The 23,343-nt window shown below is 41.9% G+C and overlaps 1 long non-coding RNA gene across 3 annotated transcripts; it reads right to left on the bottom strand.

Annotated features, from left to right (window-relative positions):
• Positions 1-746: 746 nt before the first annotated feature.
• On the bottom strand, positions 747-23,026 carry LOC125755392 (uncharacterized). Of its 3 annotated transcripts, XR_007411794.1 has the most exons (6): positions 22,868-23,026; positions 16,851-16,922; positions 16,150-16,295; positions 14,858-14,907; positions 10,765-10,898; positions 747-978 (listed from the first exon to the last, which is right to left on the bottom strand). It is a non-coding gene; the product is annotated as an uncharacterized LOC125755392 (long non-coding RNA). The 3 variants fall into 3 exon arrangements; XR_007411795.1 differs by lacking the exon at positions 14,858-14,907; XR_007411793.1 differs by lacking the exons at positions 747-978; positions 10,765-10,898; positions 14,858-14,907 and having other exon boundaries at positions 15,523-16,295.
• Positions 23,027-23,343: the final 317 nt, after the last annotated feature.

Here is a 23,343-nt window from a genome sequence, read left to right as displayed (position 1 = left end):
GTCTCAAGTCTCCAGATGCATTCATCACAACTCCACCAGAGACAGGGCTGCGTGCCATGGTTTCGGTGTCCATGAGTGCATCTGGCCTGGCAGAGAGGCAGAGCTGACCAGGAACAACAACAAAAAAAGTTGGTTATGCTTCAAACACACAACAAATGTGTGCATTTACCTTAAAAAAAAAAAAAGAGAGAGAGAGAGAGGGTTTTGAGATACGTTCTGGATGAGTTATTTTTATGGACACTTACTTTAGTCTATTTTTTAAAGAGATGAAGACTTTCTATCTTTCACTAAATCTGTTCCAAACTTAGCTTAGAGCTGCCTATTCCTATCCTAATATTCTCAGGTCCTTTAACAGGCCCTACCTTCCAAGAGAGAGGACATAAGGGGGCCAGGCTCTGGGCTTCTGTCTTCTTCACTCACTCTTCAAAACCTGTTTGCTTCTTATTGTTGCTTTCTTTTCTTCAGTCATCATCTTTAGACGGTTTATATATGGATCTCCTTTTTGGTTACCATAGCCACCTATGGATGCTCTCTTTTTGGCTATCTAATTACCATTTAAGTCCTGTGTCCACTGTACACTTCTGGAACCCCAGGTTGGATCAGACACTGAGGTCTTGGAAAGAAAGTTTGGACAATTCCACTCCTTGATTCTAATTTCCAAGAGTAGCAGCTGGAGAAGCTCCAAATTATATCCTAAGTCAAGGGCAGGTGCAGAATATAGACATCTCCACTGCACTCACTTCAATAGGGCTGGGATAGTCATCTATGGGTCCAGATGGTACAATGTGGGTATGAGACATTTTATTCAGGTCACACAGGCATGAAGGGAAAGTGGCCCAGGTAAGATTATGAATACAAAGTCCGTGACTCCTAGGCCTTCTCACCGAAGAACAGGAATCCATGCTGTAAAATCTTCTTCTGAGTGTCTCCAGCAACTGATTCTGCCCTGATTGCTCTGCGCGGCCACTCTGAGAACTCCTGTGATGACAAGAACAGATCAGTAAAGGGGAGAGCAGAGAAGCCAGAGTGGCCACACTCAGGTTCATTATGGTTGGCTGCTTTTTGCCCCAGAATGAGGCCACAGATTTAAGGAAGGATTTCTTCCCAACTATTGAGAAGTGCCCTCTCACTGGCATGAATGATTGGGCTCCAGTGGGTACAGTGCCCTTTTATATTCTTCTTTCAAACTTAGAATCTAGCTTCTCAAGTTCTGGGTCAGTGTTTGACCTACACTCCTGCATGTTCCTTCAAAATCTCTCTGCTCTGGCCACCATACACCCATGTTCTGGGAGGAGCTGGGTCCTGCAGCCCATTGGGAGCCTGCCTTCATGCCAAAGCAAACTTTCCTCTCAATTTTTCAGAATTTTGACCAAAGAGTGGACAAAATATCCATTCTTTCCAAAAATATCAATGGAGCACTCATTACATGCTAGGCAGTGCTCCAGACATTGAGGATACAATAATGCACAAAACAGACAAAAATCCTCCCTTCAGTGCAGGTCAAGGGGAACAGAATGAGGCAAACACGTGGTGTGTTAGGCTGTAGTAAGTGCAATGGGGAGAAATAAAGCAGGCAAGGTGGACAGACGGTGCTGGCTTGGTCATGGCACATTTAAACAAGACAATTAAGAAAGCATCGCCAAGGAGGTAACTTTGGGGCAGATTTGAAGGAAGTGAGAGATGAGGATATCTGGGGGAGTGTTCTGGGCATAGGGATGGGAGATGGCAAGAGCCCTGAGTTGGGGGCAGTCCTGCCACTCCCCAGGGACAGGTCCCCGAGGACAGGGCAGCTGAAAACCAGTGAATGAGGGGGTGCATGTGGAAGAGGTAGAGAGTTCAGGGAGGGATCTGGGCAGGACAGTGTTGGCAGTGGAGACCTCATGATACCTCTCAGGCTCTGCTGTGGAGAATAAAGAGAAGGGTGGAGGCAGGGACAGCGGGGCGGTGGCAGAGAGACCCCGGGGGGCTACTGTAGTGATGTGGGTGAAGGATGCTACTGGTTTGGACTGCACATGGGCCGACAACAGAGGACATGATAAAAATGGATTGGTTTTGAATATATTTTGAAAGTGAGCCAATAGGATTTGCTGATGGACTAGATATGGGATATCAGAGAGAGAGAGAGAGAGAGAGAGAGAAAGAGATCTCTTTTGCTAACTCTCCCAAGAGGTCTTAGGGTCTGTGGGTGGCCTGTCAGTTCAGAACAGACCTTGAGATTGCAGATGAGGCTCCCACCCTCCCTGCCAGCCTCACTGTGCACTCGGGGTAGACAGGACTCTTGTGACCCCAGGCAAAGCACAAGGATTAGATGACAAATCGCTGGATATAAACGTGTTGAGTCCGGAGTCATAAAAGATTATCTCCCTTCCTCGACCTACAAAGATACGCCTTCTTTCATGTGGTGCCAGTGGGATTTTCAGAGGGGCCCCTCGTGCCCAGCTTCCTTACAGTCCTGTAACAGGAGCCCTGAGGTGGGCCAGTCGCTGCTCCCTCCCCCAAGCCCTTCGACTCCTTTCCTCTGGACACCCCAGGAATCCGAAGTCATTACTTTTCCAAAGCAGGAGCGTTTCTGATCTTCCTTGCACAGGGTAGAAAATAGTTAGTTTTATTAAAGTACTCATGAAAAAGGCCAAGTCACTAAGAGAGAGAGTTGAGGGAGAGACCAGGGGCCTCAGGCTTCTGGAGAAGCAGACTTGAAGCGCTCCCAGTGGCTGGGCCTGCCCGCAGCCTTCCTGGGCGGCCACTGCGGCCTTTCTGCTCGCATCAGCGCCTGCCCACCTCCCCTTCCTTCCTCACAGGTAGCTTTGCAACCTCATTTCAGCCTGTTGGGATGAGATGCCAGCGCTTGACGGGAGCCAGGTGTCCGCCAGCAATCTGGCGCTGGGCCCCAGCCAGCTCAGCTGCGACCTGGAAGGAAGGACAGGTCATGGGGCTCCTGCGGCAACAGGTGTCTCCCAAGCAAACCCGGGGCTGGGGGACCTTCAGCTTTGTCAGCGGCCTCCATGCTCCCAGATGCAGTGAAACACCCTTGGGGGGTAATTCGAGGCCTTAAGATTAGCCCCCCCATCGAGCCCCCTGAGTGGCTCAGCGTTGGCCTTCCGCTCAGGGCATGATCTGGGGTCCCGGGATTGAGTCCCCCATCAGGGTCCATGCAGGGAGCCTCGGCCTGTGTCTTTGCCTCTCTCTCTCTCTGTGTCTCTCAGGGAGAAATAAATAAAATCTTAAACAAAAATTAGCTTCCCACCTCTTCGATTGTGTAATGTGAGGCTGCCTTTCTTACTGCCTGGAAGGCAGCGCTGGTGTAAGCAAGGCCAGCTTCAAAAGCTCAGCTTTGCATCCCGTTCACTCCTGGAGGGCACCGCCCCCCCTTCTTTCCTCTGCACCCCCTCCGCCCCCCACCTCTCTTTTCGAATGAATGGGAATATGGAAACCCTTTGAAAGGATAACCAGCACCAACCACACTTGACTGGAATTGAATGGGGGCAGGCAGGGCCGAAGCAGCTAAGAGATGCGGCCTTTCTCTTTGCCAAGCAAGGATTTTACAAAGCAGTGAGGTGGGGAGGGGATGAGGGGAGCCGGATCCGATTTCTGAAGGGTTGGAGCAGCTGTGAGCTTCTGCATATGAATAGAGGCTGACTGTACAAAGCCACCAACCCCTGAGCGAGAGGCCATTTGACTACACCAAAGGGAAGAAGGAAGCTGGGGGGTGGGAGGGGGGGTTGAGCGAAATAATAAAGGTTGTATTAAAATGGTGAATAATGGAATTCAGAGGTTATCACCAGAGTTGAAATGGAATCTGAGGTTCTCACTTTCATTCTGTCTTAAGCCCTTGTGCACTGCTGATGTGGTTTATTAAACAGCTGTCCCCACCCAGGCCCCCGAGGCAGAGGCATTCAATAGGGTGGAGAAGAAATTCCAGTAGAGGCAGAGACACAACTGGTTTCACCACAGGTTCCCCAACTGCAAGTGCCTTCCCATTCTCTCACTCCCCGCTATCAGGAAATAGGAAAGGAACCAAAGAATAAGAAAGCGACTAAAAGAATAGGACAAGTACATAACAGAGGAAGAATAGTCTTGTCAGAAATGCTAGGGTTTGGGGTTTCTTTTCCCCCCTTTCCACAATTAGTTAAAAATATCTGGTAAGCCAAGTAAGTTCCATGCTGTGAAGTACACAAAGACAGATGCTGCTGTCGCTGCCCTTTTCGGGGACTTAGAATCCAAGGTGACATCTGAGTTGAAGGATGAGTGAGCTTTGCCAGGATAGATCATGGAGGAGGGTATTCCCAAGCAGAGAGAATAGAGAGGCATGCAAAGCTTTACTGTCCATGAGGCCCGAGTGCGAGATACTCCATAGGCAATGGTAAGAAATGGCAGGAGGGGACCTGGAAAGACAGGTTGGGGCAAAATGGAGAAGCTCCCTGATTGCTATCCTGTGGCGTTTGGGTATGATCTGGGAGGAAAGGTGGATCCTTGAAGGGTTTTAATCAAGAAGGAATCAGATTCACCTTTAAAGGACCTCTTTAGTTGCAATGGGGAGGACAGGTTTAAAGGAGGCATGACTAGAGACAGACAGGGGGACAATTAGGGGACTTGTCCAATAGTCCAGGTGAGGCATGGGCCCAGACTCCCCTTCGGGAGAGATGGACCCCAATCCTCCTGTTGTGCCCAAGATTGCGAATCCGAGAAATCACCAAGGAGCCGACACCGATGCAAGCGCACGAGGGTTTATTTGCAAGCTCGAGCTTGGGTCCAAGTGTACCCAACACAGCAGAGCAGGGACTTGGACCCCGAAGTGGGTTACAGCTGGGTTTTTTATAGGCTGGTCTAGGGGAATTTCAGGAGGAGTGGAGGAATTTCTCAAGTTCTGTTTACATTCTGATATGGGGCTTTCAAGGGCATTGAGCTCTGTTCTTATTCTAATATGGGACTTTCTACCACAGGCTGGGCTCTGTTGTCTCTCTGATATGGGATTTTCTGCTGAGGGCAATTCTGAGCTCTGTTGTCTTTCTGATATGGGATTCCCTGCCAAGGACATTGAGTACATTCTGCAGTTTTTCCCATAAAGTTCAGCTCTTATTCACAGGGGCCTAAGATGGCTGTACTTGTGCTAATGCTAAACTTGAGGTGGGATGGCCTTAATTTTTCTTGGCCTCCACACTCCCAGTCTAGTTTACACCCCCTGGCTTGGAGTCAGAACAGCAACTGAAGCCCTCTGCATAACCAGAGGTGTTTGAGGGGAGGTAGCAGGAGGGGCAGCTCACTGGAGATAAACAAAGCCCTAAAAGCAGAGTGTTCCGGAGGATGTAACTGGGTGCATCCAAAGCCTTGGCAGTCCTAGAGTCAGGCAAGTTTTATTTTTTTATTATTTATTTATTTATTTATTTATTTATTTATTTATTTAGAGAAAAAGGGGGTGGGGGAAGGCAAAGGGAGAGGAAGAGAGAGAATCTTAAGCAGACTCCATGCCCAGCATGGAACCCAAGACAAGGCTCAAACTCACAACACTGAGATCATGGCCTGAGCCGAAATCAAGAGTAGGACACTTAATGGAATGAGTCATCCAGGTGCCCCGAGTCTGGGCAACTTTTTGAAAGTGCCCAGCAGCATGTACTTTGGAAGAATTTGATTCCCAATTTAAAGCTAGATAATAATTATCTCCAGTTCTAAAATTCCTTGAATAATATGGCTTTTACTTCTATTCACAAGTAGATTTAACAATCTCTTATGATGCTATGCTATTTAATCTTTAATTACATTATTATTTTAGTATCCAGAAATGAGAAACACTTGATACGCCTTAACATTTTTTAATTCCAGAGAGAAAAGAAATTAGATTGTTAACTTTTTTCAATAAAAAGAAATAAAATACCTTAAATCAGCCTATTCTTTCCCTTATAGTCTTTTTTTTCAGCAAGTGCTACATGATAAAATAATTGTGTAATTAGAAATAAATGGCTTACAAGAGCGATATTTTGTTCTAAAAGGTATAAGTGTTCTGTATCCCCTTTTAAAGGTGCTCAATTTGTGCTGAAAAGAAGCAGGGAATGTAATTTTGGAGTGAGTGCACTTAATAAGTTTGGCGACTAAGATCTTCCCATTGGTGTGGTTCCCACACTTCCTTATTTCAGGAGCTGTTTGGAAATGAGGTGAACCATCTCCCTCCAACCTAGCTTTGGTTATCCTGGGACAAGATGATAACTTTGGGTTGTCATGTATTTTTCTTTCTATGAGCAGATCATGAAAGAACTGGAGAAAGCAGTTGCTAGCTTAGATTTTTTTTTTTCTCTATGATTGCTACGGCTTATAAAAGTGAGATTTGTGTTGTTGTTCTTGTTTCGATAATGGTTTAATAGCTATAGTACATTGACTTTTTTTTTTTACATTTGCTTAATAGATTAAAATTCTGATTCTGATTGACTCATTCGGTGACACCACTAAGTTTACATGCCAAGGAAAGAGAGAAGAGGGATGGGCACAGGGAGAGGTGAATAAGGCAATTACAATTTATCAAACAAGAGTACAGAATTTCATTTTTCATTCTAAGGCAGGGACTAGTTCATAAGAGTGAACTGTCACATGGGTAAGCCTCTTTCGACTTTTCTAGGACACCTACTTACATATTTGATTCTGTGACTTAGGAGGGCAGTGACTAATGCCCACTTGCCTGGGGGTGGGGGTGGATCTTGGGAGCACTCTTCAGCCCTCCTGAACAAAAGAGCATTATCCTGAATGGATCCATCCCTCCCAGGGGTATTGGGATGAGTAAATGACATAACAGATGTGAATGCATTTAGAAAGTAAAGGCGATATATAAATGCAAGAGATTCTTAGTTTTTATTACAGAGATCCATCCTGTCCTGCCACATTATGATAGCATAAGCCCTATTAGCTACATACATTATAATAATCTATTATCGGCAGAGTCAGCCTTGGGTGGTAACAGCTGGCTTTGACTATTACCATAGAATCTGTTGGAGATATGATGGATGAAGTACGGCTGGCAAGAAATGAGACTGGTTAGTATGTGTTACCTGTGCAAACTAGTCTTGGTCCCCTTCCAGCTTTGTAAATTCCCCCTGAAGAACCTGTGTCTTAAAAGAGGATAGGTGAGCTGGACTGGATGGAATATCAGGCTTGAGGGCCAAAGTTCTGGTTTCTAGACCAGGTTGCTCCACTTATGAATTAAGCAAGATCTTTCTGGTTAAGAAGGGCCTGAAATGCTTCTCATGGCGAGCCTCGCTATGTCATGAACGAATTGGTGGGCTATGTTGGTGCATGCCGAGCCCTTCAAATGCCAACCGCTGGCAATTGTTTTATTTTAGAGGAGCAAATAGACTGATCCTTGGGATATATTTGAAATTCGAAAACTTTTTTTCATTCATTCACTCATCAACTATAAATAGTAAACATTTAGTTGTACCAGGCCCCAGCTTTAGGTGCTGAGGTTAGAGTAGAGAACCAAACAGAAGAAGTCCTCTTTCTCTTCAGGTTTACATTGTAGTGAAGAAGGACATGTTAGTTTCTCATAGTTGCTGTAATAAATTATCACCAACTGGTGGTTTACAACCACAGAGATTTATTCTCTCGTAGTACTGGAAGCCAGAAGTCTGGAGTCCAGGTGTTGGTGGGCTCATATTCCCTTCATCCTTTCTTTGTCTTTTCCAGTTTCCGGGGGCTGCTGGTATTCGTTGGCTTGTGGCCGTGCATCCTAATCTTCAAGGCCACCATCTTCAAGTTTATTTCTGCACTGTCTTCATCTGGTCTTTTCCATGTGTGTCCAGTCTCCCTCTTCCTCTTGTTTATACGTGTGATTGCATTTTGGGTCCATGCTGACAGTCAGGGATAATCTCCCCAATTAAGAATTCTTAACTTAGTCACACCTGCAAAGATGTTTTATCCACACAAAGTATATTTGCTGCTTCCAGGGTATAGGATGTAAATCTCTTTCAAGGACCTATATTTCTACCTATGAGTGTGATAGTTAACATAGGCAGGAAGAAATACAATATGTCAGATGGCGTTAGTGCTAGAGAAGAATAAGGATGTTAGGTGTATTTGGGGTAGAGGTGGGGTATGAGGAAAGGCCTTGCTGAAATGCCAAAATGCTGATCTCAGCAGGAACCCACAGGAAGGGAGCCAGCAAGCTCTGCAGATGGCTGGAGGAAGCATCATTTATGCAAAGATACCACATTAGTAGAAGCAATGTTGTTTCCCCCTCCCTTGCAGCCTGGTTTCCTAGAGAAGTATGGCCCCCTGGTCATCCTAGTCAAGCATATTCTGAATCCTAGTTTAACTTCTGGTCCTGATTTCTTTTCTTTTCTTTTCTTTTCTTTTCTTTTCTTTTCTTTTCTTTTCTTTTCTTTTCTTTTCTTTTTTCTTTTCTTTTCTTTTCTTTTCTTTCTCTTTTCTTTTCTTTTTTTCTTTCTTTTCTTTTTTTTTTAAGATTTTATTTATTTATTCATGAAAGACACACACACACACACACACACACACACAGAGATAGGCAGAGACACAGGCAAAGGGAGAAGCAGGCTCCATGAAGGGAGCCCAACGTGGGACTTGATCCAGGGTCTCTAGGATCAGGCCCTGGGCTGAAGGCAGCGCTAAACTGCTGAGCCACCTGGGCTGCCCCTGGTTCTGATTTCTTGATCAGACCATGACCCTCTGTCTGGATAAGTCTGGAGCACTCAGAGTTACAGATTTAATATCTTACAGGAACTTCACAAAAATGGCCATGGAATCCTCAGTCCTCTGGTGTCTCACCCAACTTCTAAAGTAGGGAAGCTTAAAACTTGACAGATACACATCATCTACTTCCTTGGTATAGGACCTGTTCTTTTCTTTTAAGGCTTCAGATATATCGGTTCTCTTTCTCTTCTTTCTTTCCGTAATTCTCTCCTCTTATTAAGAAATCAGAAACGCTCAAAATTCTTTTTAACCTATATCGTAAAGGAATCCTCTAAAAATATTTCTAGCTTGTATTTAAACTAGTTAAATGGTTTCTCCTCAATTCCATTGATCTTTTTTCAATTTAATCCTTGCAAGGACTCCCATCAGATGGTTAACCACTTAACCATTATTATCTTTATTTTATAGATGAGGAAACCAGAGACTTTGAGAGACTTAGTAAATAGTTTACATTCTCCTGGCTCATTAAATTCTATGCCAACGTGAGTCTAAAGCCTTTGTCCTTACCTAGCACATTGAATAGGCAGGGAAGGCATCCTATGTCATGAATGCTGGACACCCATCCCCCCTTCCTTCCATCCCTGCACCCAGCAGAGACTTTTCTAATTTTAGGAGTCCCATCGGAGATCTCTGGTGGTATTTTCAAAATCCTCAGAGAACGTGTATACCTAATGATAAACAGTTGACTTGATGGTTTCACACACAGTGACTTTCCTGATCCAGACAACACACAGCTTGCTTTTAGCTGCTCCGAACCAGCTCTTCTGGCCGCGATGATTAGAGCTTTGCTGCAGAGGAGCCTAGGAGGGCTGGGTGACACCCACAGATAAGCTAGTCATCAAAGGGCTCCCGCTATTAAAAACCACATCGTATTCGTAGTCCAGAGCTCATAGGTTTTGCCTGTGGCCCTCTCACCTGTTAAGTCTCCTCCAAAGAGATGCTGTGGCTCAGAGGAAGAGAATCATTTGACAAGGTGGAGCATCAGGATGGCTGTCTAGGAAACCCGTTGAAGTCCCCTTGGCTGGAACAAATGCATCTCTTAGCATGGCCCATCATTTTGATATTTTTTTGACAATTTCTAAATGTGTACAGAAACAACCTGCCTCCCTTTATATTCATGTATTCCAGCACATAACGTCTGATTTTCTGCATGGCGGGAGTCAACCAAGCGCCCACTCTCCATTCCCCAGTTCACCGTTTTAATGCATTTCATGATTTTGTTGCTTTGGTGTGCATTTCAAAATGACACATTTGATCAGTTCTTTAGGTAATATTGATGTTTTGCCCTTTTAAATGTGTCATTTGATTTTCTGATGTTATTCTCCATCTGCTTTGGTAACACTTTCATTTAGTTGCAGCTTTTTATTGGGTCCCCAAAGGTTTATATAAAGGAATCTGACTTGAGGGTATTTTATTTTATTTTATTTTAAAAATGTTTTTTCCCCCCATTCTTTGCTCTTTCATACCCTCAACTCCACCTTTGCCAACCTATGTCCTCTCTCTTTTGCCAGCCCCTTCTCCTATCACCCCGCCTCTTTAGGCTCTTTTTAAAACACTGTGAATAAATCCTTCACTACAAGAGCCTCAAATGCTGGCCTTTCCTCAATCATATTTAAGTATTTCATTGTATAAGGCCCATTGCCTTGCCTCTGTTGTTCCCTGTGGATTCAATCAAAGAGCAATTTTTAAAAAGCAGGTACAGGGAGCGGGCTGATGTTTTACATTTCTGACATGTTTGTATTGCCCTTGTTGAAAACATTTCCAAATGGTAATTCCAAATTTTCGAAGGCAACAACAAAACTCCAGTAAGGTCTGTTCTTTCTTCATTGCTTGACTTTTTTTTTTTTTTTTTCCTTTCTTTCTTTTACCCACTCTGATGGTATTTACCTTACATTCTTGGCAGGTTAATTTCCACATTTCTGATCTCTTAACCTCTTCTTCAAATACAGTAATGCAGATGTTAGAGACATATAACAGCATTGAAAGACTGATGGAAAGTGAGCATATGCCAATTTCTTCCTTGTGAAATATCTGAAAAGATCTGAAGGATGGAGTCAAATAAATAATAAAACATACCTTTGTTTTATGTTTACAAATGTCATCATAGAGCATCTCGAAGCTTAGATTCTGTGCAGAGTGGCCATGCAATCTATGAATCCACCACTTTAGGTTAGAAAAAGTCCCCGACATAGGGGACTCAAGATTTTTTCCTTTAAGAAAAGACATTGTATTACAAATAAGAAGCATGAAGTAAGTCACTATCAAGTATTGTTTGTTTCACTGGAGAGAGCTAAGGATCTATTAGCTTGTGGGAATGAACATAAAGCTATGGGATTATGAAATCATTATGTCTTCTATGGAGGGAAAATGGAAGTGGGTAGACAAATTCACATAGGCTTAGCTCTTGGTATAAATGGGATTGGCCAAATTTGTCTTTAGGTTCATTCTGTTTTCTCCCCTTCCTTTTGAAATAATTTATGTACCCACTGCCCCCCTAAGTTTCTGGTAAAGAAGAATAGTGCAATGAAGAGAGTGTGGATTTTGACATAGAAATGACTCAAATTTGGATATGAGCTCTTGCACCACCACATTGCACACCTACACTTCGGAACTTATTTCCACATCTAAGAAAATTAGGTGAGTATCATCTACTTCCCAGGAGGAGGCTGATGCCATTTCCTGGGACGATGGAACATGCCAAAAATGGAATCCCAAGGCACGCTGCACTCGCAGTGGGAGTTCACCTGGGAGCAGCAGCAGTTCTGATCGTGATTCCTCACAGGCAGGGGAGGAATTCCTCCTCAGCTTAGCAGGGGAGACATATTACAAGCTTAGCCAGGGCAGCCAGGTGGACACATATCAAGAGCAACCCAGGGTAGAGAGGCAACTTGCAGACTCAAATGGATAAGATTAAGACTAACTCAAGGAAAGTGGCCAGATATAAAGACAATAGAAGAAGAGATAGGAATTTGATAGCTCCCATATTTCTTCAGGATATTTTTGGGTGGCTGCTCTTGTCTTTATACTTGGCTACGTCTTGTAAATATAAACTTGTGTTTCTCCATCTAGACTTCCAAGGCTTTCTTCTTTTTTTCTTAAAGGAAGACTAACAGAAACTAGAATATTTCAATTCTTCACCACACATGCCTCCAACAATGATACTTCTCGATTTCAGCTTTATTGTCCTCCATAGCACTTATCCCCATCTGTCTCCCCTACTAGAACATAAACTCCATAAATGCAGTGATTTTTGGTCTGCTTTTTCATTGCCATATTCCCAGCACTTAACATAGAGGCTGACTCAGAGCTCTCACTTAGGAAACATGTGTTGAATGAATAGATAAATTATCAGAGATTGTTAAGGAATGTATATAAGTAGAGTTGTAGCTTCAAGGCAAAGGAATTGACAACCTTTAGTGATAGCTTATAGATATCAGTCACTCATGTATCCAATACTTTCTGAACACTAATTTTCTTCTGGGCACTGTGGTACACATGGGAAACTCATCAGCAAATAGTACCAGGATGGCTCAGTTGGTGGAGTGTCCAACTCTTGATCTCAGCTCAGGTCTTGATCTCAGAGTTATGAGTTCAAGCGCCACACTGGGAGTGGAGCCTACTTAAAAAAAAAAAAAAAAAAAGATAGGACCAGGTTATCCCTCCTTAGCAAACATCCTTTCTATCAGGGATACAAGTAAATTGTATAACCATGGAATAAAGACTATTATAAATGTATGAACACATTATCTCCTTAAGAAAGTGCTTTAAGGGGCACCTGGGTGGCTCAGTGGTTGAACATCTGTCTTTGGCTCAAATCATCATCCCAGAGTCCTGGGATGGAGTTCCACATCAGGCTCCCCACAGAGAGCCTGCTTCTCCCTCTGCCTGTGTCTCTGCCTCTCTCTGTGTGTCTCTCATGAGTGAATAAATAAAATCTTTTTTTTAAAAAGTGCTTAAAATATTTTTCCATGATTCTTCTTCTGAGGATAAAAGTCATTAATAATAATAGACTGTGAGAACATATCCATAATAATTGGCTCCTGAGGAAAAAAAAAAAAAATCCGGAGCTGACAATTCTCTTGTGCTGCCCCCAAAAAGAAAGCAACATAGGTCTACATTGCGGTCTCTTCTTGGTCTCTAAAATACACCTGACTCTGTTAATGTCCTCACAGAACTTAGAACAGTACCAGACTATTCACACATCAGTCCTTTCCACTGTGGCCCTTGTGGTAAAAAATAAAATCCCTTATCCAAGGGGATAGAAACTTGGTTAATTTCTCCCTACAGAGGGCCTTTGAAGTTCAAAAGCATTTGAATTTGCTTTCTAATAAGTGGTGACAAAAACTCTTTCTCCCAGCATTTACCAACTAGAAATCTTTTCACTGGCACATCAATATCTCAGCCCTGTAATAGAGTCACATTGATGACTTTTTTAAATGTATGTCAAAAAGTCCCCTTTATGGAGCATAGGACAAGCAGAGTTGTCCAGAAAAAAAAAATAGAAAATGCAATTTAATATAGGAATTTTAAAATTACACGGCAAGTTTTTGGTAATTTTCCCTAAACAAACTCAATGATCAATGCTTCTTTAGAATGGTACCCAGAAAAATAGTTGGATGATTGGCATTTTTCTCTAGTTGTGAGAGGATTTTTGTTGTTTCAGCTTACATTTCTTTAATTAAGAGTAAGTTGAAACATTTTTTCTATGTTACTATTTTTTTCCTATTCAAGTATTTGTCATTTTCTCTTAGATTAGTTGTATGTTGTAAACGGATAGCTGTTCTCCATCAAGTGAATATTTTTCCTGATGAAAGACAAGGGAAGTGCCAGCTAGACATTTCATAATTGGGGCATTTGACTAGTTTGCTATTTTTAAGCACCAAAGATTTTGCTTGGAGCTAAGGCTGTGCAAAGATCCACAAATGCTTTCTCATAGTCTTGTGGATGGGAGGGGTGCAGAAGATGAACATTTCCATTTCTTTCACGGAGAAATTGAGTCATGACCTCAGCTCCTTTGTCTAGAGTGACAAAACTATTTGATTTATAGTCCACGGTAGCCCTCCATGGAGTATTAATCTATGAAGACTTTTGCTTCTTATAAAGCAAAAGAATAGCAAAAAAATAACTGGGTAGTAGTATTTCCAAACATGGGCAAACACTTCTGTTATTAGAGATCAGGTGCCTTTTTACTGCAGGTGCATTGGCATTATTCTTTGATTAATCAATGCTGGACAGTCCTCCTGGCTAATCTCATTAGCTAATAGTGCTTCTGGGTAATTAGCTTGATGTGTGCAATTATCCTCAGATTTTAGGGCTTTTTTCCCACTTTGATAGCATTGGTACATATTTAATGCTTTGGATGCCCTGGCCCTTTGAAAGATTGAGCAAAATTCCCTAGTCTTTTCACATCAAGAGAGCATAGTAGTGTACATGGTAATGGAATTATATGAGTTCTATCTGCTAAGAACTTTTTTAATGCCAACAATTTCTCAAGCGTGCACCTGCACACACCCTCTCTCTCTGTCACACACACACACACACACACGCAACAACACACACATGCATAGTCACGCACCCAACATATACACAGAATCCAGCAGACAAAATTTGGAAGTACTTCCAGAATTTTCCATTTTGTCCAGGTCATGAGCTTCCAATTTCTGTGATAAAATTTCTAGAATTTTTTAACAAATAAAAAAATCTAGGATTTAGCCAAACACACCAGACCAGAAAAGAAAATTCCACGTGGCAGACAACTATGACTGCCATGTAGAAATAATATAAAATCTTTGGTCCTTTCAAAGTTTTAATTTAACCTCTTTAGTAATGAGTAATCACTCAGTATGTTTTAAGTTTCTACTGTGAACTGGGCTTGTGCTAACCAAAAGTTATCATGAGTACATATGAAAGAGTCAGCCCATCAAGCCTGTTGTCTGGCCGGGTTGGAATAAATTATTTTCTAAGATCCTTTCAAAGTAGGCATATTTGTGATTCTATCATGAACCACTCTGTCCTTTTCCTTTTTCCCTTTGAAAATCCTCCAGAAAATAAGGAAAAAGTAAGGAGGGCTTTGTGAAGTCAAGTGCTACCAAGATGTTTGACACCAGGTAAAACCATTGGTACTAAGCCGTCCAGAAGAGTAGGAATGTCATGTCATTTTCCATTTTACCTTATTTCTTAACCTTCTCCATTACCATCTTTAATCCCACTCATTGAAACCTGAAAAAAAGGATTAAAAAAGGCCATATTTATACATTTTTAACCCTCAGCCTTTACCTGCATCTATGGTCAGATTAATTCATTTCTCCAATGACAGCAGAACATCCAATTGAATTTAGATCCTGAACATATACCCCTGGCTGCTGAGTAATGACCCTCAGCTGTTATATCTAAGCCATTTTATTTCAGGGCGTTTAAGCAACTTTGCCTAAACCAATGTTGTCAACTAACCCTTATGGACACTAATGGAGACTTTCCTACTATGGAAACATCATTTTTGTTATTGCCTAAACAAACTGGAATTTGTTGCAAAAAATCCCAGAACAAACCTTAGTTATGTTCCAGGTCTTGCTTTTATGTGATTTTTTACAGCACTTTGAGGGAGAGAACCATCAACCATGACTCAGAGAAAATGTGCTGCTAAGATACATTATTGTCTGGCCACCAATGGCCTATCACCCAGGTTCTGGGGGTCTGGAAAAGTTGGGTATACTGTCTCATCTAAGCCAAAGCTATTTATATTAATGATCAGTGCAACAGCAAATATATAATATTTTATTCTCCCCTTTAACCTGCCTTACTAATAATCTTAATAATGGGAAAAGAAGCCCTCATAATCTTTCTCAGAAGCCCTGTAGTTCCTCTTTCTTTCAGACAATTTCTTTCCCCTGAGAGCTTGAGGGAGACAGAAATGGAAAACTCAATGATTTTCTTTCTCTTATATATGAAAAAGAAAGGCAGTATTTGAGTGCCTACAAAGTATGGGAAGTGACAATAAGTCAACTAGTGTTTTTCTGTTCTTCAGTTCTACTCTGGAGAGGGATTCTTTCTCTTCTCTAAACTTAGTAAATGAGAGACATTGAATGGTTCTCTAAATAGCTAAGCATTGGAGCATTTATATTGTTATTATTATTTTTATGCATGCCACTTTCCCTTAGCAATAGAAAAGAAAATAAATAGTCTTTTCATTGCCAGTTCTATTTTTGTTGAGGGCTTAACTAGAAGATATATCTAATCATAATGAGCAGAGCATAAAGAATATTAAGATTAAAAGAACTTATATTTTCCTTTATCCTCTCAACAATCTCCAGATGGATTTCCTAGGGGTTGCCTTCTAAATCTTCTTACACAGTGAGCTGTAAATCCCAGACCCAGCAAGCTTCTGGTTTGGCTGAACATAGCCTTTCATGTACAATATGTACAGCCTGAATAATGGCAGAAAATTATTCAGAGGATAATTACAGCAATTGATCTTGAGATGTTTTGTAGCGTCCTTCATAGATCATTCTTCAAAGCTTTTTGGAGAAATGGTGTCTGTGGAGTCCACCAGAGGCCGAAAGTTTCTAAGGTCTAATGCAAAATAAATAGTCTGTAAGAGTCCCAGTCACCTGAAAAGGGAGAAGGGACAATTCGAAGGGAACTCAGACCAGAGGTCAGAGACAGCTCAAAGAACAGATAATTTTGATGGTCCCCAGATGAATATTACTTCAATCTCCCTCTCAGACTATAGCCTCCATCTCAGATATTCTAATGCACTTAAGTCTTTAATTATACACCGCTTGACAATTTCTGAAGAGCCCTCCTGGGAGTTGTCCCACATGACTCTGAACATCTCCCTGTGAGGTAGGAGGGGCGATGAGCCATCACTCTACTTCTAGATGAGGAAAATCATGAGGAGAGATCAATAATTTCGCCAGGGTCACAGAAATGGTGAGTGGTGGAGCCCTAGGACAGCAGGGTCTTCTGACCATGAATCCATGGGACTCTTCTCTCTCACAACCTCTAAACAGGAAGTGAAGCTCCCATTTGACTTCTAGGGGAAATGCTACTTGCTATGCTGCCAATGGTGATGGCATATGCAGTATCTCTTCTACCAGAGACAAATGATTTCATCCCCATTCTTCTCTTTAACACCACCTCTTTTCACAGACACACACACATACCTTCTCTCTCCTTTATTTTTCTCAATGGTCCTGTGTTAGGCAGAAAACAGATGGGCAGCTGAGCCAGCATACCTGTATTGGACGCAGAAATCAATAGAGACAGTTATTTCATAAACGGCTCCACTAGGCACGAAGGAAATTCATGGCTCAGAGAGAGTGGGTGGTTAGAGAAGGAGGAGGGTTTTGGAGGACGCAAGTGCATCCTTTTTTTGATGACAGCTTGTTCTCAGGTATACCTGGAACATTCACAACTGGGCCATAGCTAAACACACCAGATCAAGGGCTTAGACTGTGACATTTTCATTTTTGTTTCCCCGATACCTGTTATGATGCCTAGCATTAGAACACTTAGTATAGAATTATATAAACATTATAATGTATATTATGTATATTATATATTTTATAATTTTATTTATATAACTTCATAAATGCATTATTATTTAATTATTATGTAAATATTTTAAACTGGACAGATTTTAATTAAGCTGATGGTATGATTTTTGACAAACTTTTTTTTTTTTTTTAATTTCTGACAAACTTAAATGAGGCCTGGGTAATTGGTAATTATGGCCTCAGAAAAAAAAAAAAAAGAAAGAAAAAAGATTTGTGGTTGAAACAAAGAAAGCACAGAAATCAAATGACTAACTTAATCTGGTCAATTAATAGGAAACCAAGATGGCCAGATTTGTATCCCCAAATCATTAGCTGGTAATTAACCTTCCCCACCTCCACTTTTTACCAGAGCATTTTTTTTCCCTAGAGAATTCCCATGAAAAATTACAATCATCTATTGTTTTCTAATATGTGCATCACCACCCTTAAATTATCACAATTAAAATAATCAATTATTTCTCTGACGGGACTGCAGTCAGGACTGAGGTTTCTCTAAATGAGATTGGACAAGTTGCGTGTGTTTGTGTGTGTGTGTATGTTCCAGCTTTTAAACCAATTCTTTCCAAGGGGGATCATCAAGGCTCGTGCTCTCATGCAGCTTCATCTAGAATTTAAAATCTGAACTTACTCTTCCTTTCTTTCCTGCCAAAGTGAGCACAATGCTCCTCATTAAGAAGAGGAGTAGGTGGTGTGTGTGTTACAAAACAAATGACATAGGAACATGGAATTGCAATATTCCAACAGATTCTTAGCGTATTAGCCCAGTATTCCATTATCCATCTGTATCCTAAAGGATGTGTTTTGGAAATGCAACACTATTATCTCTAATTTCAATCAAAAAGGAAAGGCATTCATCTGTTTTGCTCACAGCTTGATATGGTTTTTAATCAGTGACAAATGTGTTTAAGTTCTTCTTCAACCCATTTCCAGGTTAGGGCCATAGATGATAATATTTTACAAATTTACATATTCAAATGGGCATTATCCATTTAGAAGAGTGACTTTGAAACACTACACATTTTCTTAGGATGCTATTAATTCAGAGTGTAGCTAGAAGAATGCTAGATTAGGAGCCAGGCAGCTAGGCTCCTAGGTGTGAGTCCACTACTGATTATAAAGTGTGTCCTTGATCGAAGCTCTTCCCCTTGTCCGCTCTCAGTTTTCTCATTTCTAATGCGAGAGGACTGATGTTCTCTTAAACCCTGCAGGGTCTAAAAATACACAATGCTATAGCTTCTATGTCCCAAACCTAGGGGGACTTTTGGAAATTGCCTTCTGTCCCTTATGATATGCTCTTTAGAATTTTCTTAATGGTTGCAACTTTATTTTTTTTCCCTTGAAAGCAAATTTGATTGGCACCAGATAAAGATCATTGAGAGCTGAGACCAGGGACTCAAGGCCTTGATCAAGCTGGTTATGAGCACTTTAGGTCAAAAATGATCTGTGACCATCAACTAATAACATTAGTTTTCTCGATGTGTCATGTAAATTTGACTTTGGGAACCTAACCCAAAGACCAGTTCCAAAAAGAATTCAAGTACTGACAGCTTAACAAGGATTGTTTTGAAGGGAAAATAATTTTCATTTGGCCCAGGACAAACTCAAAATAGTCTCATCGCTTTTTAGGACTTTTTAGAACTGTAGTTTGGATGTAGCAAGCCAGAAATGCTTCTTCTTATATAAAGTAACAAAGTGGTTGTGGCGTAAAGTACTGCCACACTTTTTTATTATAATAGTTACCCAGATTGTGAAGAGGTTGCTCTTGTCCATTGTTCATTATAATTTTTTATAATAATGGTAGTTAACATGTATCTGGCGTGCCTGTCTCTTGTATTTCCCCAACTCTACAAGATAAGCAGATGAAGAGACTGTGTGGTTTTTGAGCGGTCAAGTGACTTATCCAGGATAAAAAGTTAGGAATCAGCTCAACAATGTCAGAAAGTTTCTCAGCCCATGCAGTATTCCATGGTATATTGTTGTTATAAATTTAGAAATTCAATTATTGGTAAAAAAAAAAAAATTCTTAATTGTGTTTCGCCTCGATCTTAGTCTGTGTTGCTCCAAAATGTAAAGCTCGAGATAAAAACTTGAGTGCAGACTGTTTATTTGGTGATAATATCCAAAGAAATGGCAGTGAGGGAGTGGAGGGGTGAGGCAAGGAAGGAGGATTATGCAGGTGGCTGTTGGTGGCCACGAGGGTGCAGTTCTGTGGCTCGCTGGAGGAACACAGAGGGTAGCCTGCAGATCTCCGCCCACCAGAAGGTGTCCATTGGCTGGGGGTTGCCCCTGCTGGGGGTGGCTCTCCGAACTTCTGGTATCAGCTTCTGCTCAGGCTGAGTGGGATGCTCATGAGAGAAAATTCTACTGCAGAACAAAGATGTGGGGCAAGCTTATCCTGGAGATGGAAAGGGCAGAACGAGGTGAGCCTGTGCATTTAAACAATTGTCCAACCTGACTGCTCTCAGGACATCCACTCCAATCACTACAATGTTCACGCTATTGAAAGTTCCTCTCTTTCACCTTTGAATGTCCTCCCTCTCTTTTCTATTGAAATTCCACTCATCCTTAAAGGTGCAAACAGGTGCCCATGTTCTTTGCGAAGCCTCTCTGGCCCTGTGACCTTTTCCCTCTGACTTCCTACTACAGTCCAGTCATGAGGCCATGAGATATTCAAACAACACAAGGGTTAGTGGTGCTGATTCCTGCATTGTTGAAAATCTGACTTGACTCCCCCAAAATGTAATTACTAATAACCCACTGTTGACCAGAAGCCTTACCAATAATATACACAGTTGAACACAGATTTTTGTATGCATATCTATATACATACCTATAGGAATACAGACAGTATTCCTATAATAAAGTAAGCTAGAGAAAAGAAAATGCTGTCAAGAAAATCATAAAGAAGAGAAAATACATATACAATATGTATTGTATTTGTTGAAAAAAATCCATGTATGAGTGGACCTGCACAGTTCAAAGCTGTGTCATCCAAGAATCAATTGCACTTGCTCACAGGCCCGTCTTCCCCACTGAGTCCGAATTCCTTGAGGACAGGAGTTGCACTCATCCATGACCATAGCACAGAGCCAAGACCATTGTAGATCCTCTACACATTTGTATTAATGAAATACAGGAGCGAATAAAGATCCACTATCCATGGTTTCTTGTATTTCCATCCTGATCCCCTTTCCTTCGCTTTCTCAGGCTAAGACAGCAGAGTACTAACCCTTCCTATCATTTTTGGTGCCTTTCCCTGGACCTTCTCCAGACCTCTTTGATCTTGAGATGTGGCATCCAGAACTGCTGAGAGTGTTCCAGGTGACAAGGCACCACAGTTGTACATATCGAGGTAGTCCTGGCATCTGTTTCCCTGCCTCTCGATCCGGCAACAGCAACTTCCTCTTCATTGCTGGCAATGGTTTTGATGCCCTGCATTACAGTGATTCATGGACCGGCCTCTCTTCTCTAATGGACTGCAGACTCCTGAGGGGAAGGCGATTGTCTTATTCATCTTCCGATTCCCACACGGGAGAGAAGGTGACATACTGAATGGTCAAGGACAGCCACCTTCTCATATAATAGTAACAATAATGGAGATAACTAACAATGATTAAGCATTTACCATGTCCCGTCTCTCTGAATGCTCAGCACAAATCACATCATTTTCTCACTCCGTCCTTTAAGATGGTCTGATTATCACCCCCATTTCACAGGCAAGAAAACTGAGCCTCAGATAAAGAGACTTGCCTGTGAGTATGCATCTAGCAAATGACAGAGTCACAAATGGACTCAGGTCTCCCTGACCCTAACCAAAGTCTGTGCAATTACAAAATCCAATCCTGCATGGTCTGCTGAGGGCTCTCAAAGACAGAGGAGAGCAGAGATCACCAAGGGCATTGGGGGAAATTTTCTGTCTATTTGTTTAGATGAGTGGTTCTCAACCAAGGGCAATTTCACCCTTCAGGGAAACATTTGGCAATGCTTGGACACATTTTTCGTTGTCACAGCTAGGGAAGGGGGACGGGTCCTCTTGGCACCTACTGGGTGGAGGTCAGCGGTGCTATGAAACATTCTACATGGCACAGCAGAGAGAATCATCTGGTCCACATTATCCGTCGTGCTGAGGTTAAAAAGCCCTGGTTTACCTGGAAAAATTGAAGAGGAAGAACGAGGAGGAAGTAGGTCTAACACAACACAGAGCAGGGTGGAATGACCCACTGCATTTCTTAATTTACCATTCACTTAACCATGCTGGCTCAGGCTGACCTATGGCAGCAACTGCATGTTCAAGTGCTTTGTAAACTGTAATGTTCTCACAAAGGTTAGATTCTTATTGTCAGCACCGCCTCCCTGCTGAGCCCACGTTAACTGACTTCTCAGGACTTCTTTAGAACTTGCCTGAATCTGTTCAAGCTTTCAGAACAGAACTTTTCTGCAACAGAACTCTGAGCCCTCTCTCCTTGACTATCCCTACCACTACTGCCTGAGGTGAACACTGAGAATCTTATCATCTTATTTGTCTCTAACTTCCTTTGTGATTTTTAATGGGGAATGGCCTTCTTAGCTGGCATGGTACTCCAGGCTACTGTGTTCAGGAATGTTCTTGTCCTTCTGGGCCTCCTACCTGGTTTGGTTTCATTAAAAATACAAGATTTGTCAACTTGGCTCATATTTATAATCTACTCAGAGAAAGGATTTATTTCTGGACATCTTATTGTTGGCTTCTTCAAATGATCCTGGCATCTGACAAGGCCTCCCATCTCCAGAACTCAAACAGATCCTCTTCAATGTATGCTCTGGCCTGATACTTGATGTTGGCATCTAGCATAGTTGTGACCTCTACAGGATTATTCATCTTGACCCCAAGTCTCATTGCAAACACTACTGGTCTTGAAGGCCTCCTGAGGACATGGTACTCTGGGTGGGACCTCAGCCTTCTTAGGCCCAATTTCTTGTCCAAGCCCCCTACTCACCAGGATAGCAAGATCAGACATATCTTTCACAGTGAGACTGCAAAAGGCCAAGGATCCAGTTTGCAACCAACTTTCGAGAACTTTACTCAGTATTCTGGGTCCCTTTGAAATTTGTAGTAGATGTTTCATCCATGATTTTCTCTGTACCTTTTTGAATTTCTGTGTTCAGCCTGTAATGGGTTACAATCAATCAAACAAGCAAGCAAGCAATCAATAATCTAAAAAAGTAAATAAATAAGAATTCTGCAACTTACTGCTCACCACATGAAACAGCAGTGTCAAAGAAATGTTCCAGAGTTGCAACAAACAGGAGCATGTCCAGCTGTGTGTCCAGAAGAGGTGTTGGGTGTGATGAGAAGACAAGGGTGGAACATGCACAGTTCCTATAATTCCCTTTTCTCTTTTGCTTTCTCCCCCCATTCTCCCGTAGTTAAATATACAGAGTAGAATGATCTGGGCTTAAAAAAAAATCAGGCTGGCTTGAGGGAAACTAAGTCTGTAGCTTTCCATACTATATCTGGTATCATCATTCAAACCACAACATTGATTTTTTTAGCAGCAAAACTGCTGCTTTGAGACCCCAGGCAAACTACCAAGTACAGAAGTTGGTTTGGCTGGTCCTCCTATCTCCCCGAATTTGTATCCTACCTGCTTTTTTTTCCTCGATTTATTATCATAGGAGATAAATTTTGAGCACCAAGGGTAGCTCTGCTTCTGCAGCTGGCCATTATGGTCATTAGAAAGGATGGAGTCCTCTTCAGTAGCAGAGACCCCAGGTCCCTTCTTTTTAAGCACCCGGGAAGGCTCTTTTTGCATCATCTTGGCAACTGCTCACTGGAGTTCCGCTTGGAACTAGGACCAAAGACAAGCCAGAGTCAACAGCAGAGTAACTTTATACTGAAGCTATTTATATTCCAACTTTGAGGTCAATTTCTCCATCTTTTATATTATTGCCATCATTAGATACTGCCAAAAAATTCAAGCCCATTGGTCATTTACTCTTCCATTTCAGGCTTCTCTTTATGCTATGTTATGTTAAACATTATATATATATATATATATATATATATATATATATTTTTACCAATTTGTCCTACCTCTGCTCCCCTTTCCTCCAAATGCCA

Source organism: Canis lupus, chromosome 7, assembly GCF_003254725.2.
Source record: "Canis lupus dingo isolate Sandy chromosome 7, ASM325472v2, whole genome shotgun sequence".
NCBI lineage: Eukaryota > Metazoa > Chordata > Mammalia > Carnivora > Canidae > Canis > Canis lupus.
Note: the sequence above shows the minus strand (reverse complement) of the source record. Positions and strands in the feature narration are given on the sequence as shown.